Raw genomic sequence first — 16,251 nt, 5'->3', positions numbered from 1 at the left:
GTCCGTAACATAAAGACAAGTGAAATGTCTTAAGGACCCAGATCGAGGCTTAAACGGGCAACAGGCCAGACTGACATATCACTCTGTTTCATCTCTCCTTTAAGTGTTAAAGTCAGCTATAAAGTCCACCATAAAGTGAAGCTCTTTTGGCCCTAACAGCTGAAATAAACACTTAGTTTACAAATATCAGCCTCTAGCTCGCAGTAAATGGAGGAGCTCCAGGGGGGCATCCCCAATTAGAGTCATTCAAGCTTGTTTTCGATCTTTATGAGAGAGATGTCCATGTTCACGAGTATTGATTGAACCAAGGCTCGTGGAATAAAAGATGGATTCTTACAGTGAGTGTTGAATCCAATTAAAAAGATATAAATTCCATAGTACAGATGAACAGCCAACCATTACAAGCAGCCACTTTGCAATTAAGATGCATTAGCTGAAGTGATTCATGTATCTTGAGTTCACTAATTTGGTTACATACAGATGTGTTAATCATACCCATTAATGTGATCAGTATAAAATGCTGCAGACAGAAAGAATAATCTGGAAGAAAACATGCACAACTCAGACACAGCTGAGCAAAACAAAGCTCCAAGTACAGACTCTACTATGAGAGTTATGTACTAACAAATGAATAGTAGTGAGTGACATGGTATGTAATCTACAGAATTTCCCCTGAGAGTTACTTTCACAATCCAAACAAGTCAGCGAGCTGACAACACACAGACCACCAAGGACGGCAGACAACAGAAAGGAGGCGAGAGGAGGCACAGGGGACTCCATTTATCCACATTATTTCAGCTCCGTCACAGCAAATACTACAACAAGAGTCAACGTCTTATGAGCCAATTTCTGACTTAATGTACTCAGTAATGAAAGCCAATGTGGTAGCAATTTTACCACAGTCAACTACAGATGGTGGACAGCGAATATGAATCCCCAGAAGAAGAAAAAAAGAAACACTATGTATTAGAATCATTATGTGTCATCACGTATAGGAGAACTCAATTTTAAAAATATGATTACCAGAAAAACATTGGCTTATATTTTGGTACAACTCAACACACATGGAACAGAGAAACATCCATCAGCATGCAACAGTCGTTCAACACTTATATTTATAAATTTGAATTCAGGGCTGTGACAGTTAATTGATTAGTTGTCGACTATTATCCCCTACTAATCTGACAATCAATTAATTGCTTTGAATAATTTTTTACGTTAAAAAAAGTCAAAATTGTCTGATTTCAGCTTCTTAAATGTAAATATTTTCTGGTTTCTTTACTCCTCTATGACAGTAAACTATAATTTTTGGGTTGTGGACAAAGCAAGACATTAATTGACATTTTATAGACCAAACAACTATTGCCTCGTAGGGTTGGGTATCATTCGGATTTTTATCCAGTACCGGTACTTAAAAAAATACAGTACCGGTACCCAAATGTTGCCTGAACTGCTACTTTAAAAAAATAACTTGAACTTGAAACTAGGGCTGCAACTAACGATTATTTTCATTGTCGACTACTCTGTCGGTTATTTCTTTGATTAGTCGACTAATCATTTTATCAAAAAATGTGTTAAAATGTTGAAAAATGTCGGTCTGTCTCTCCTAAACCCCAAAATTACACAATCTAGTGTCCTGTTTCGTACTCACACCAAAGGGTTTTAGTTCACCGTCATGAGAGAGTGTGTAAAGCTGCCAATGTTTAAACGTAAGAAGCTGCTATCAGAGTATTTTGGGTACTTTTATAGTACTTTTCTATGAAAAATGACTCAAACCGATTAGTCAACTACTAAAATAGTCACTGATTATTTTAAAAGTCGATTAGTCATCGATTAGTCGACTAATCATTGCAGCCCTACTTGAAACTGAACAATATAACTCTTAACAGTTTAAAGGGGTGGCTCCCAAATGGTCCAGCCCAAGGGTCCAGATTTCTCCTAAGGTTCAAGGTCCACACAGTTTAATACATTCAGCGTCATACTTTCATTTGGCAGTGTCGTCAAGCTAGTTAGCTGTCTCTGTCAAGTATCAGTCTGATAGTCACTCACTCTGCAGCAGGACACAGCACTTCAAAATAAAAGTTTTGTGCCAGAAATTTACTGTATTTCAAAATAAAGTATGTTTTATACAAACTTATACAAACAATTAGAGTTACTTAGGGTCCATTTAGAATGGACCCGCGACCCACCACTGGTTCAAAGAAGGGATGTCCCGATCACATTTTTTATTTTTTTTTTGCATCCGATCCAATACTGAGTCCTTTATTTTGAAACTGAGTCCGATACCTAGCCTGATCCGATACTTTGCAAAGCATTAAGAAAGAAAGAAAAAAAATGCATCCAAGTAAATAGTATCCAAAAAGCTTATCGGTGGTTCAGCAGCAAAAAATGTAAACAAATTCAATGTCTTCTTCTTGTCTTCAGCAAACAAAATAGGCTTATATCTTTATACATTGGAAAGCGCAGGCAACAATGAACAACATAGATGAAACACCTGGCCATTTTTGTTGTTTTGATTCCTCCAATCTTTTATTACCGATTCCGATTTTGTAAAAATAACGTGATTGGAGCCGATACCCGGATCCCTAGTTCAAAGTATAATAAAATATATGGAGAATCAGAATCAGAATCAGAAATACTTTATTGATCCCCGAGGGGAAATTATTTATGTTACAGGTGCTCCTTGCAAGAGAGGAAAGATACATGAAAATATAAGAAATTTAAACAATAGTATTCATTCATTCATTCATCTTCTAACCGCTTCATCCTCTTGAGGGTCACGGGGGGGGGCTGGAGTCTATCCCAGCTGACATCGGGCGAGAGGCAGGGTACACCCTGGACAGGTCACCAGACTATCGCAGGGCTGACACATAGAGACAAACAACCATTCACGCTCACATTCACACCTACGGACAATTTAGAGTTACCAATTAACCTAGTCCCCAATCTGCATGTCTTTGGACTGTGGGAGGAAGCCGGAGTGCCCGGAGAGAACCCATGCTGACACGGGGAGAACATGCAAACTCCGCACAGAAGGGCTCCCACGCCCGGGATCGAACCGGCAACCCTCTTGCTGTGAGGCGAGAGTGCTGACCACCACACCACCGTGCTGCCCTTAACAATAGTATTAACAAATATATAGTTAAATAAACAGGAATTATTAACAAACATAAACGTAAATATATATATATATATATATATATATATATATATATATACACACACATACATATATATATTGTAAACTGAAGAAGATTATTTACACAAACAGAATATAAACAGTCAGGGTGAATGAGGTTATTGCACAAGTTAAATTAAATTATTGCAGTGTGTGAAAAAACCTCAGGGCCACTCAGAGGGAGGAGTTGTACAGTTTGATGGCCACAGGCAGGAATGATTTCCTGTGGCGCTCAGTGGTACATCTTGGTGGTATGAGTCTCCCACTGAAAGTACTCCTGTGCCTGACCAGCACATGGTGGAGTGGGTGTGAGACATTGTCCAAGATAGTTCGTAGCTTAGACAGCATCCTCCTCTCTGACACCACTATCAGAGAGTCACACTCCATTCCCAAAACGTCACTGGCCTTGCGGATCAGTTTGTTGAGTCTGTTGGCGTCCGCCACCCTCAGCCTGCTGCCCCAGCACACAACAGCATAGAAGATAGCACTGACCACCACAGACTCATAGAAAATCCTGAGCATAGTCCGGCAGATGTTGAAGGACCTCAGTCGCCTCAGAAAATAGAGACTCTCTGGCCCTTCCTGTGGAGAGCGTTAGTGTTCTTAACCCAGTCCAGTTTATTGTCAATGTGTACCCCCAGGTACTTATAGTCCTCTACAATGTCCACACTGACCCCTTGGATGGAAACAGGGGTCACAAAAATACATAATAAATCAAAGCTAAACCAACTACATTATTTAACCCCAAATGACAATTACAGTACCATTACCAGAGAAATATTATTCAATTATTGTCTCCCTAACTCAGGAGGGACTCAGCAGCCAGACATTTCTCTTTTATCCGTTCGGAGCTGCTAAGATCATCACTACTGGGAGAATAGCTGCTCCACCTTAACAGTCCACCTTTAGTGAGCCTGGTCGGGGTCCAGTGATAGGCCAACTGTGCCTCATATCATCGGGACGAACTCCCTTTACTTTAATCAGCAGGTGGTGAGTAAGACCCAGGAACCTGGCTTGCATTTGAGGAGTTGTAGCATTTGTTCACAGACAAAAAGCCTTAATTGTTGACACATCGCACTGCTACGTTCAACTTCATACTGTTAGTCGCAGTTGCCACAGCCTCACTGTCGTACGTCATCTCCACACATATGCTCGCTCTTTCTCTCTCTGTCTCAACCTCGCATTTGCCTCACACACAATATGGCACCAAAATGAGGCAACAAAATCTGCATTGTGATTCGGTGAGGTAGGTGCGGCTCATTTAGGAGCTGGTACCATGTTGGCACCTGGTTTCGGTACCCAACCCTATGTACTATTCCACAAATCAATCAACAAAGAAAATAATTAGCTAGTTAGTTGCAGCTCTATTTGCATTTCGGTGTAGCAAACACTTCCCTTGAATCTCCTAGATTATTACTCTCTACACCATAATACTCAGAGATTACTGATGATTTAAAAAAATTGTAACCACGCAATGACACATTAGATGGCTTTAGAAACACTTGAGAAATGGTTTTCATTGTGGATTGGACTTTATAGTGTTCATGCTGCATCAAGGGCTCATCCATATTAATGAAACACAAGATGGGACTGAGTGTAATGGACTGAATCCACTGTGATGTACTAAGTGGTTAGACGGCTGGCTCTGTATGTGTGTGTCTGTCTGTGTTTGTGTGTATGGACAAAAGGTAGAGGGTTGTGTGTACAACAGTCTTTGTGTATGTTAGATCCTATGTGTGTTGCTGTTTTTGGGTATGTGTTTTCTGGACAGTCACAAAGCCTGACAGGATAACATACAGTGAGTAATAAGCATGGCATACATTATCAAAATGAACCAAAGTACTAAAACCTGTTCCTGTCATTCCTGTACTTGGAAATCAGGAGAGATTATAGGTTGTTGTCACTCACATGAATGCCTCTAATCCAAGGTGCAGTTTGTTTCAGCCAGTGAAACACTGTTGTGTATTTTCTGTTTGAGAGAAGACAGTTGTTTCACTTGCCTGAGGTTTTTAAACAGCTACGTTGGAGCTTTAAATGAATGGTGTGGGTGTAGATACTGTTTTTAGGCTGTATTCCTTAAAAAAGATGAAAAATATTGATGCAAAGGATGCACTATATATATATAGCAGAGAGAATACTTTCAGTGTGTAATCAAAACTCCTCTTTGTTTCATTATTTGTACATCCACTGCCAAAGGAATCCATAAGGACACGGAGTAGGCGAAATCAGTTGCCAGCAATCTGAGCACACATTTTAGCCGCAACATTTACTAGGCCTGCTTTTCAGTTCCTTCAAGCCTCAAGTCCTCCCAGAGTAAACAAACTTAAAACACGGACTGTGCAAGTCCTTTCAGTAGTAGTGTTGACAGACAGCGATGAGTAATGTGACAACCAAACGACCTCATTAGAAGCTCACGTCCCATAGCTGATTCACTGACAGATTCGACTTGGAACAGCCAATGCAAAACCAGATGATACTGTCAAAACAATGTCTTCGCTGCAGCAGTAAGGTTCAGTCATTAGCCCTTGGCAGTTCCAACTGTCAGTCTCAGTTGTTTAACAATCTCACAAGATTTTAAGATGCAGTTCAGTTTGAATATAGCCAGTAGGGATCTCAACTTCAAGCTCTGGATTCTCTTAGACAAAGATCTTATTTTTCTTTTAATGTTAGCTGAAAATATCAAGTTTCCAGTTGTATTTGTGATTAAAATACACATATACAGGTAAGAATGCGTATCTGGAACATCGGACATCCTTTCTTACCTTCATCTGTTTTCAGTCTTTAGGCTAAGTGAATAAAAAGATAACATCTTTGTCAGGGTGAAGGCTGTCAGTAACACCAGCTGAGTTAAAGGGACAGTTAAACAACACTTTTTCTCTTCCCTCTTTGCTGTTAATCAGTCTAGATTGTTTCAGTTGTCCAATGTTAGAGATTGGCCAAAGAGATGCTCCAAGTGCCAAAATAAAATCAACATTAATGTCTCTTTCTGGGAATCATAACCCAGTTGGACCTTGTTGGCCCACAGACCTTATTTTGAGCAGTCAAATGTGGGAACTACTTTCATTCTATCAAACTACACCCACCAACCATATCACCGCACAGAGGGAGTTGTGCATGTAATGCTTGCTCACCTTGCACCACGGAGCTAGCCAACATCACAGCTAATCAGAGGGGGAAGTCATCAACATTTACATGTCACGCTCTCATGAGCACGAGCCTCTCGTCCATTAGAGGATGCATGCTTCCTTCTGCACAGTGATACAGTCCGAGGGTGTCGTTTGGTAGAAAGAAAATAGTTCCAACATAAAACTGCTCAGAATAAGATCTGTGGATTATCTTGAGTAACCAGGTCATGGTTTCTGGAGAAAGACTTTGCTGTTGAGTTTTTAAAATATATTTTTTGGCACTTTGCGCACCACAAACTGAGTGCCACCTAGTTCCATTATATTCAAGAGAAGGCAGACATCTCTACAGCTGATATTGCCAATGCTTGTTAACTCACACCAAAAGAATCTAGACGGTTAAATAGCCCTACAGGTAAGAGGAGGGATAAGTATTTTTCCAATAGTGGGTGAACTGTCCTTTTAAATCTTTGAAGGTAATCTACCTGTCAGCAGCCTGAAACTTCAGCTTGCAGTTCCTCAACATATTTCATGCAAAAAAGATGCATAAAAACGGCAAAATAATTTGATGGCCTTGCAACTGCACTATGGCTCAAAGCTCCAACTGGGTCTATTGGAGTAAGGAGAAAGGTAGAGAAAAGAGAGTCAGTGGAAGAAACTCAGTGACAAAGAGTGTGTGAGGGAGAGCAAAACTAAAAGAAGAAAAGACGAAGACAAAAAAAGAGAGAGAGCAACAACATTCCAGCGCAGTGTTTAGTATTGTGAAAGCTCTGGGAGAGTTGCTGCAGTCTGGCCTGGGAAAGAGCCAGTGCAGGTCTCTGGGGAGACCAACCCGCTGGCCTCCAGACAAACACCAGCAAAGTGGCAGAGCAGACACAGCCAGATGTGTGGGAGTGCAATGCACACACAAGACAGCTCACAGATTTATGGACACACACGTACACACACAAGACTCCAATCAGATGCAAACAAACAGTTTCATTCCCAAAATAAATTTTGGCCATTTGGTAAATGTACCTACTCAAAGTAAAATTTATTATGTAATATCATAAAGTCCTTGGGTAGCATAACACCTCCGCTAAGAACATGGACTAAAATTTAACAATACTTTGGAAAGGTGCTAGATGTAGCATTTCTTAAATCTTACAAGTACCTAGAAAGGACAAAGGATGTCTGAGGAAAGCTGGAGTTCCTGCAGGGACTGGTTATGTAAATACAAACGTATAGTATATGGTGCTGTGAACACACTGTACTGTAACTGTATCCCAACATACTGTATGTAAAATGATACATCCTGTAGCTCCACACTCAAACAATGGTTAACCTTGCTCCTTTTAGAGCAGAGCATACATTTAAAATATGTATATTACACTATCTATACTGGCTTTACAGTCATTTTAAGGTCACGTGAGGAGTTGTTTCTACTTGCCTGATTGACTACATCCAAACTTTTATCAGATAACTAATGGCAATAGCTGATCTAATAAAAATTGTCCATTCAAAATAAGTACAAGGCTGCTTTTGTAAAGCTATGCACCTTCTTGCACAATTTTTTATGTGCATAACTTCTACCTGATCACATAAATTCTGAAGAGGAACAAAATGTTCCTTGTACTCCACAAAAATCACTGTGCGTGTGGTGCTTCAGCGCTCACAAAGTCCTTGTCACTGGAGCAGGTAAAAATGTGCAACATGATATCATCACAGATTAGAGAGCTGGCTCGGTGCTTTCTAGCTTTTGCAAAAGGTATTTATGTGGAGGAAAAACATCCCAACTGTCCAAAGTCATATGCATGTTATGGTAGATTTTTTTTTTCTCTGAGTTACACTCCTCTGAAATACCCAGTAGTAAGGAAACTATAGACAGCACAGTAAGAATCCTTGACCACAAAGAGTCAGGAGAAAGGTGCCACAGATCTGGAGTCTGCTCAGTGTGAGACCCAGAGGCGTTTTGCGAGCCACGCTTCTTTGACCGTGTTTTATAACTTGCATGCAACGTGAGGCTGAAAAGGCAGAAAAAGACATTTGAAATGTGTTCAGTCGCTGCTGTGTTAATGTGCTGGTCATGGGAAAAGGATGAAATGCACACGTCTGATCTGCGGTGAACACATTCAAGCTGAAACATTCAAACCTTGAGTTACTACAAACAACTGCAGCACTGTAGCAGGTCTATCTTAACGCACAATCCGGCTGTGGAGCTATAAATAACAAGTATGTCATCATGAGATTTTTTTTTTCCCCCTCTCTCTTACAGTTTTCTCTGTCTCTCACCCACAATGCCACGCCAACACACACATACTCTTTCACACGCACACATACTCATTCACTCTCACTCACTCTCTCCACGCTCCGGTGTAAAAGTGACACGGTGATTAGCCAGGGGCAGGTGATGACTGTGGAGAGCTTGTGAAGGTTTTCTCCCCCCTGACTAACATCCTCCCTGCTGCTGCTCCCTCTGTTTCCTGTGGAACAGAGGCTTGTTTGGCACCAGGAAACATCGAGGGTACAGCATCACGCTGGGAGCTGGATATTCCTGGGAGACCAGTGGGGGTGCAGGGAACAGCAATCAGTTGGGATCACAGAGAATTCTTTTGGCTTCGGGACTGTAACATCACACTGACACACACTTGCCAAGACTGACTGCACTAGTCGCCTCCAGTAGCACAGGCAGTCTTTCAAGGCAAGGAAGGCAGCACTTTCCCTTCCTGTCAACAAACTACACTTTTATTGTGATTCTTTTGATACATTAAAGCTTACCCTTGATTTTGTCAGCTTTGTTCTCAACCTCTTAACTCTATTCAAGATCTAACACAAGCAATGTGTAAGAAAGGAACTCAGAGAGAAACTCACGAGTCGGCTCACATAAAAAGTGGTTTAATGATTTAAAAATGTTGTCAGATTGTCAGAATTACATTTACTTTGAAAACCAGCACATTAAGTGGACTCAATTTTGTTTTTCATTTCGCAAATCAGTTTCATTTATTTATCTATTTAGCTATTTTAACCTGATTTTAAAAGCCTAATTATGAACCAGGGCTGCAGATTATCTTTAGCTTGACGTCCTATATACATTACATCTGTTGCACTGCTTCTCCCTATGTTACAATGTTTTATATAAAGTTCTTGTAACTAGGGCTGCCCCCAAATAGTCGACCAAATGTTAAGGCCAAAACACATCGGCACTGTACAACGTGCGTCAAAACAGATGCCCCCATTATTCTCTATTTACAAACTCACACCTGTGGCGTGTTGATGAGCGTTGATGTGACATGCCGCGGCACTTCTCGCTATTGTCCTATTTTCCAGCGTTGCCGCCCTTGTAAAGCGCCTCTTTTTCAGAGAAAAGCCTATTTTGTACTTCCCAGCTCCTGTAGTAGCAGCTCTGTTGAGGAGCAGAGAAGAAGAACTTTGGCGCCATCTATCATAAGCAACTCCCATTGGTACCATCGTAGTCTGGTTGTCATGGTCGTCCTGCGTTGTGTGTTTTCTTTCTCTTCCTGCGTCATCTTCCTTGTCTTTTGTTCTAATTGATGGTTGACAACCAGCGAGTGTGCAATAGAATTCCGGTTGGCACCCTGCAATGCGACGCTTTCTGTGTGTGTTGGGTGCGGCACTTGACTCGCGTCAAGACACCGCCGTCATGTGACGCCGCCGGTGTGTTTTGGACTTTAGTCGACTAGAAAGGTAATTAGTCGGCAAGATTTCATTGGTTGCCCAAAAATTGAAATTGCCCATCAAAAAAAAAAAAAAAAAAAAAAGTCAAACTCTATTAGGAGCTGCACCTTATCAAATTAAATCAAAACCTATCTGACTGTATATGTCTGACTATTAGTCAGACATGAGTCAGGTTAATTTCCAGGGCCGGTACCTGCGGTTATTCCACAGGCTAGTTAATAACATGTCGGGCAGGAAATCCAAAGTGTGGGATCATGTTTCGGCCTCAGTTGGCCTTCATCATTCCTATTTGCCCTGATGAAGGCTGACTGAGTCCAAAACATGTAGGTAACTTTTTATCTGTTCTCCATGAACTAGCCTCTTTAATAAAGCTTTTTAAATTGCCAGAGTGCCTTGGATCGCTTTTTCTTCTTTTTCCTCAAACAAACAATTCTAATTTTGAAGAAAACACTGCGATGGTACCAACATTTCTGAACAATTTACAGTACTTTACAACACTAATAAACAGTAAAAAAAAAATATACAAGGAGCTCACATATATGTAAAGATGTAATATACAGTCAAAAAAAGGATTACTCTTGACACTACTTTTACTTTCAACTCTCTAGGCTGTAAGCAGACTTCCAGGAGCACATGCATGAGAAACAGAAGCAGTACAGTATATAAGCAGAATATATAAGAAGCTAGAAAAGACAGAAACAGCCCCAAGACAAAACCGAAGCTATTGAGAAACTCGTCCTACTTTCTTCCAAGAACAATCGCCTGTTTCTGTAACAGTGCTCCACTCAAGGAGAAATGAGAAGGGGGGAACAGATTTGATAACAGTTCCCAATTACCACCATAAAAAGAAACAGTGGTTTTTTTCTGAATGTAGAAATTCTGTTCCTTTTCCCATGGTGGTGTTGGACTATGTCAGGCTGACTGTAATGGGGGACAGGCTTATTCCACTAATGATTTAACCATGGCTTTGTCTGTTTCTCTGCCTGCTAACTGTGCTCTCTGGAGAGTGGCTATGCTAATCCAGAAATCTGGCTCCACTTTGAAAAACACTCACAGCTGTCTTTCCGTGTTATGTGAAATCAGGGGTTTTATTCCAAAATATGACAGGCTTTGATGAACTAAAAAAAAAAAACTTAATAAAAGAGATAATATATTCATTGTGCTCCTTAATGAGTTTCAGTTATATATTAAAGATTAAGTTCTATAAAGTTGGCATCGATTGTGTCTTTATGGATGACTCCATCTGCATTCTCCTCTGTGTTTTCAAACGACAACCCCCACTCAGCGCTATGTTACGGCTAAACAATGTAGCCTTTGCCGCTTTGGATGCCACATAAATTTAGCTCAAAGAGTCACAAAATAACGCAAACTATCTGACCAATCAGAGGCAGCAGTAGACGAGCAAGTCCTCATGTTCTGCAAGATAAAATTACTGTTTCTGTCAAAGGAGTCTGGTGCAGGGAGCAGCAGCAAAACGTATTTTAACCCTCCAAAAAAAGGAGCATTCACAAAAATGAACATCGGTGTACACCATATTTAGATTACTTTACCGCTTTACCTTATCATCAGACAGTCCTTTCTGACAGGGAACTTGAGTTGTTTTCTAAATTTTTTCAAAGTCACCAGACTCCATCAACAGAAAACACTGTCGGTAAAGATTCTCAGTCATCCAGGTCATGGTAATTTTAAGTGCTAAATCGTAGGCAACTGGACTTGCTTGAGTTTCTTGAACACGTTTCGCCTCTCATCCAAGAGGCTTCTTCAGTTCTAACGGACTGATGCGGAGTCGCAGGCTTTAAACTCTGTGGGTGTGTGAACCCTTAGTCGTTAAGGTCACATGTGAGTCGTTGACCCACCTGGCCATCTTGTTTGACCAGAGGGTTAGATGGGTCCAGGTGTGAGTGGGTGTTAAGTCTGCGCTTGCGACTCCACAACAGTGCGTTAGAACTGAAGAAGCCTCTTGGATGAGAGGCGAAACATCTTCAAGAAAGTCAAGCAATTCCAGTTGCCTACGATATAGCACTTCAGACAGAAAACACTGATTTTACTTCACAGCACAGAGGACTTGGTCTACCACGACTCAATTGTTAAGCTTGTTTTTTGATGTGTGCGTTTCGGAACCAAGCTGATGTGGCGTCCACAGCATTACATGAGCTTATTAAGCAATGGCATAGTGCAGAAACCTACGTCAGATCATGGGAGAAAGTACTAAAACATACATCCTTCAACCAAACTAAACAAAATTTTTGGATTTGAATACATCAGGAACACTACTGGAAAGCTACAGAATTATGTAAAAACCTCAAAGAATAGGACAATGAAAGATCCAATTTGAAAAATGATCAATTCCAGAAAGAGATTGTATAACAGTAGTTATGGAAGAGTCGCAACTCTCTGTGGGCCTGACCTTTATCATGAAAAAGGTGAAACTGCAAAACATGTTTAGGAAGTGTCACACAAGAGATGAGCCCCACTCAGGTAGCTTGCTGGTCCCTAGCAAAAATGTCATAATAGCAATCACAACAAAACAACAACAACTCTCGGATCAGTCCATCGTCGTTTACAGTATTTTCTACCAACTAAATCTGGACAAACACGTAGCTTTCCTTTTTTGTGAGCAATCATTTCTTTTACTGGCTTTGATGGATATGATTAGGAGTAGGCCAAGAAACGACTGCTGGCATCAAAAGCTTGGAAGGCAATACCACATCATCCAATTACATTGAGCACAACACCTCCCTGCTCTTAACTGCCAAATGCAAAACAAACCAACGGCAGCAGAAACTAATGGATGCCAGAGAAGGCAGAGGCAGTGGGAGAAAGCTAATGCCATCCTACGCCACCAACACTTCCAGGTGAAATGCACAGGGGACTGAGGCGAGCAACTGCCTGTGGGTCAAAAGCTCTGAAAGAGAGAGAGCATATGTACGCTTTGTACAGCGGCTCACGCAAGGTACAGTACCTCTGCCTCTGCCTGAACAAGCATTTCATCCTCCTCGCTTCCGCCAACCAGCCCCAAACCATCTCAGTTGGTGCATGTGTGTGAAATCAAGCCTGACGGGTCTCATTAAAAAAAATAAAATTCAAAAAAATAAGGTTTCAGACACTTCCTGGTTGTGAGGGGGAGTTTTGCTGCCAGCCAGTGTTTGCTGCTTACTACATGTATTTTTTTTTCCCTTGGCATGGAGGAGAGATGAAAAATATGTTATTTCAGCACCTATATCGCAAAGGACATGTGCAATCATCAGATCCTCCAATGAGTCTCGCAAATTATCTTCTTTCCAACTCTAACCCTCAATATTTCTAAGAGCCTGCTATTTTTTGAAATCACAATTTCTTTCCTGCAAAAATGGACAAACTGGAAGAACACCAACTTCCTTGAAGCTACGGTAAAGACTTTCTTTCTCTTGTAGCACTTGGCAACCCCACACTATGCATTGCTCCAAAGAATGTCCTCTGATTTATGTTACAAAAATAAAAACATATCATGCTGTTTTTTCCAGTACACTTCAGCCCTAGTATGTGTGTGTAACTTCAGGGTCTCAAAGCACCAAAGAAAAGTGAATGTTGCAGACAAAACTAAAGAGAAAAAAGTGGTCTGGTGTTCCTTTGAAAAAGGTCAAGTGCAGCACATGAAGTATCTGTTGCCACTACTCATACACACAGTCACGCACACACACAGCAACATCTGTGGTGGGAGCTGTGGAGACGGAGCACATGCAAACAACGCAGGGCCCAAACCTGCTGAGATACAACAACACAGATGGCTGCTTTTTACCCAGCTGGCACTGAGACATATGGAAACAGAGATCATTAGCGAGATAAGTGCATGACAATGTAAGCAAAGGTAAGTCATCAACAAAAACCTCCCAACAAGTTCAATAAAGAATTAATACTAATCAACATTTTCATAGTGACAATGGATCCAATGATTATGTATAATGTGAAAGGGGCTGCAGACTAAAAAAGTGCCCAGAGAATAAGTAACCCCCAACTAGTAAAAAATAGAATATAGTATAGTTATAAATATACACGTTTTGTGATTTACTAGTACCAGGAACTTCCAATTTATTCACTGACTGGCTGTGGCTGTAGCTGTAGCTATGGCTTCGAGGTAGAGCAGGTCATCCACTAAAGCCCTGTTTCCACCAAACACTTTCGGTATGGTACCTCTAGAACCAAAAGTAACACATCAGACATGATACCAAGACCCTTGGTCCATTTAGTGTTTCCACTGCAAAGAGTACCCTTAAATGTAGGCGGGGTTGTCATCACTCACTGCTCTGTCCAACATTCACTCTATTTCCTCAGATATAGAAGTCTGTACCTCGTTTACTGTCCACAGAACGAGGCTGCACGCCGACATTTTCAGTGGTACTACCCATAGCGGAAACAGAAAAAATGCGTACCAAACTGAACTGAACCGTACCGTACTGCTCAGTGAAAACAGGGCTTAATCAGAAGATCAGTGATTCGATCTGTTGCTCCTCCAGTACACATGTCAAAGTGTCCCCTCCTACTGAACCCCAAATTTATCCCAATGGCTGTTCCATTGGTGTGTGAGTGTGTATGTGAATTGCTACCGAGCAGCATGACGTTTTTCTAAACAACTTTTTATGTCGGGGCTTCAGGACACTTGGATCACTACAGACGAGCAGTATGGAGATATTCTGTGGTTTCAATTATGTGTTCTTGGACGTTTGGATCTGGGGCGCCGTATGCCTCCATTAGGTGGAGTTGTGCTACTACCCCCTCTCCCCTTGGATCTCCGCAAGTGATGTGAGGACTCTAAAACTTCACCTGAGCCTCCATCAGCATATGGGTGAGCAGATAATGGCTGAATTTTCATTTTTGGGTGCACTATCCCTTTAATGGTATACTATGCAGGATTGTCAGTCACTGTTTGTGAACACGCTCACCGGTAAAGAGTAGAAGTGAAAGCCAACCGAGATTCACTCTCATCTTGTGTTTTGCCTTGCTGCATGTGCTTTCTTTTGGCGCTGAGTCTCTTTGATGCCTGGTGCTTATGGAGTGATACCTGCTCACTACCTTTTTGTGAAGCCCTGACCTTACATGAGCGCTGTGGGGGGACATGCCCATAAACACCCCTAACACAGAAAATAAGAGGAAAATCAGGCAGAGGGCAGAGTCTCTGCAGATAAATACACTGCCACACATTTCTAGTGGGTCATTAATGATGATTGAGAGAGATTACTTCTGTATGAGTCTATACATTGTTTTTTTAGGAAGCTTTCAACATAGTTATCTTAACTGAACAATACTCTAACAACAGCAGTTCACCGAATTTTCGAATCTTATTCATGATAGATTTTTTTCTGTGTGAAAGATAAGTCTAAAACTACTGAGTTATTTTTTCTGACTGTTATAAGTACCATTAAGCTGGTTTAAGACTGTTATAAGAACCATTAGCATTGACACAACACACATAACAGTCCAATATCCATACAATATCATAATGTGATATTCACACAATGTTCCACAACAATCATCAACTGTAGTGCATCTCATCTGCTCATCTATTTAGGACATTAAGAATCCATTAAAAAGACACTCTACCAGCTGCTACACTATAATTATACATTATATCAAATATGGATAGAGTACGTTGTTTTGAAATCATACACTAATGATAAAAAACTGCAGTGCTTGTAATCAATATAACAGCCTGTCAGTCACTGAGTTGGGAACACTGCCTCCATGCATCCAGTTTCTGTTTTGGAGAAAGCCAGTGTTGCCAAACTAATGCCAGAGTGTGCTCGAGCAGTGTGGAGAGTGGAATCAGCAGAATAATGAGCACAGCATGAGAGTCTAGTCACAGCACGACTCTGGTCCGTGGGGAGTCACTAGACTCTCTTGGCATCAACATTTAGAGTCACAAAAATGTATCTTCGCAATTCAAAACAGTGCCACAAATAACGTCACGGAGAGGCAGCCACTGCAAGGATAAACCAAGGGTTTGACGTGTCATTAATTCAAGTGGACGTGCTGCAAAGACTGACTAAACAACGCAGAAAAGCCTCTGAGGACATGAGGAAAACACAGATGGACAAACATACCAACACACGCACACAGAAGAGTGAACTCACAGTGCAAAGAATCAAGCGGCAGCCCTGGCAGCCATGGAGTCCCACTTGGTGAAGCAGAGGGCACCTACTTCTGCAACCTACAGATGAGAGACAAGAAAAGGTGAAGAAAGATGGAGAGAGATAAACAGAATGACAGTGTGAGAGAATGAATGAAGGAAAAGAGGATGAT

General features: G+C 41.2%; 1 protein-coding gene across 3 annotated transcripts in view; it reads right to left on the bottom strand.

Moving 5' to 3' along the window:
• Positions 1 to 16,251, bottom strand: part of peak1 (pseudopodium-enriched atypical kinase 1) — a 150,539-nt gene that overhangs the window by 60,320 nt on the left and 73,968 nt on the right. For all 3 annotated transcript variants that reach the window (XM_049573550.1, XM_049573551.1, XM_049573552.1), the window contains one exon: positions 16,083 to 16,159. The gene's annotated coding sequence lies outside the window, so the exon portion shown is untranslated. The remainder of the gene's footprint in view (positions 1 to 16,082; positions 16,160 to 16,251) is intronic.

This window comes from Epinephelus fuscoguttatus, linkage group LG4 (assembly GCF_011397635.1).
Source record: "Epinephelus fuscoguttatus linkage group LG4, E.fuscoguttatus.final_Chr_v1".
Classification (NCBI taxonomy): Eukaryota; Metazoa; Chordata; class Actinopteri; order Perciformes; family Serranidae; genus Epinephelus; species Epinephelus fuscoguttatus.
The sequence above is the reverse complement of the archived record's forward strand: the minus strand, read 5'-3'. Positions and strand labels throughout refer to the sequence as shown.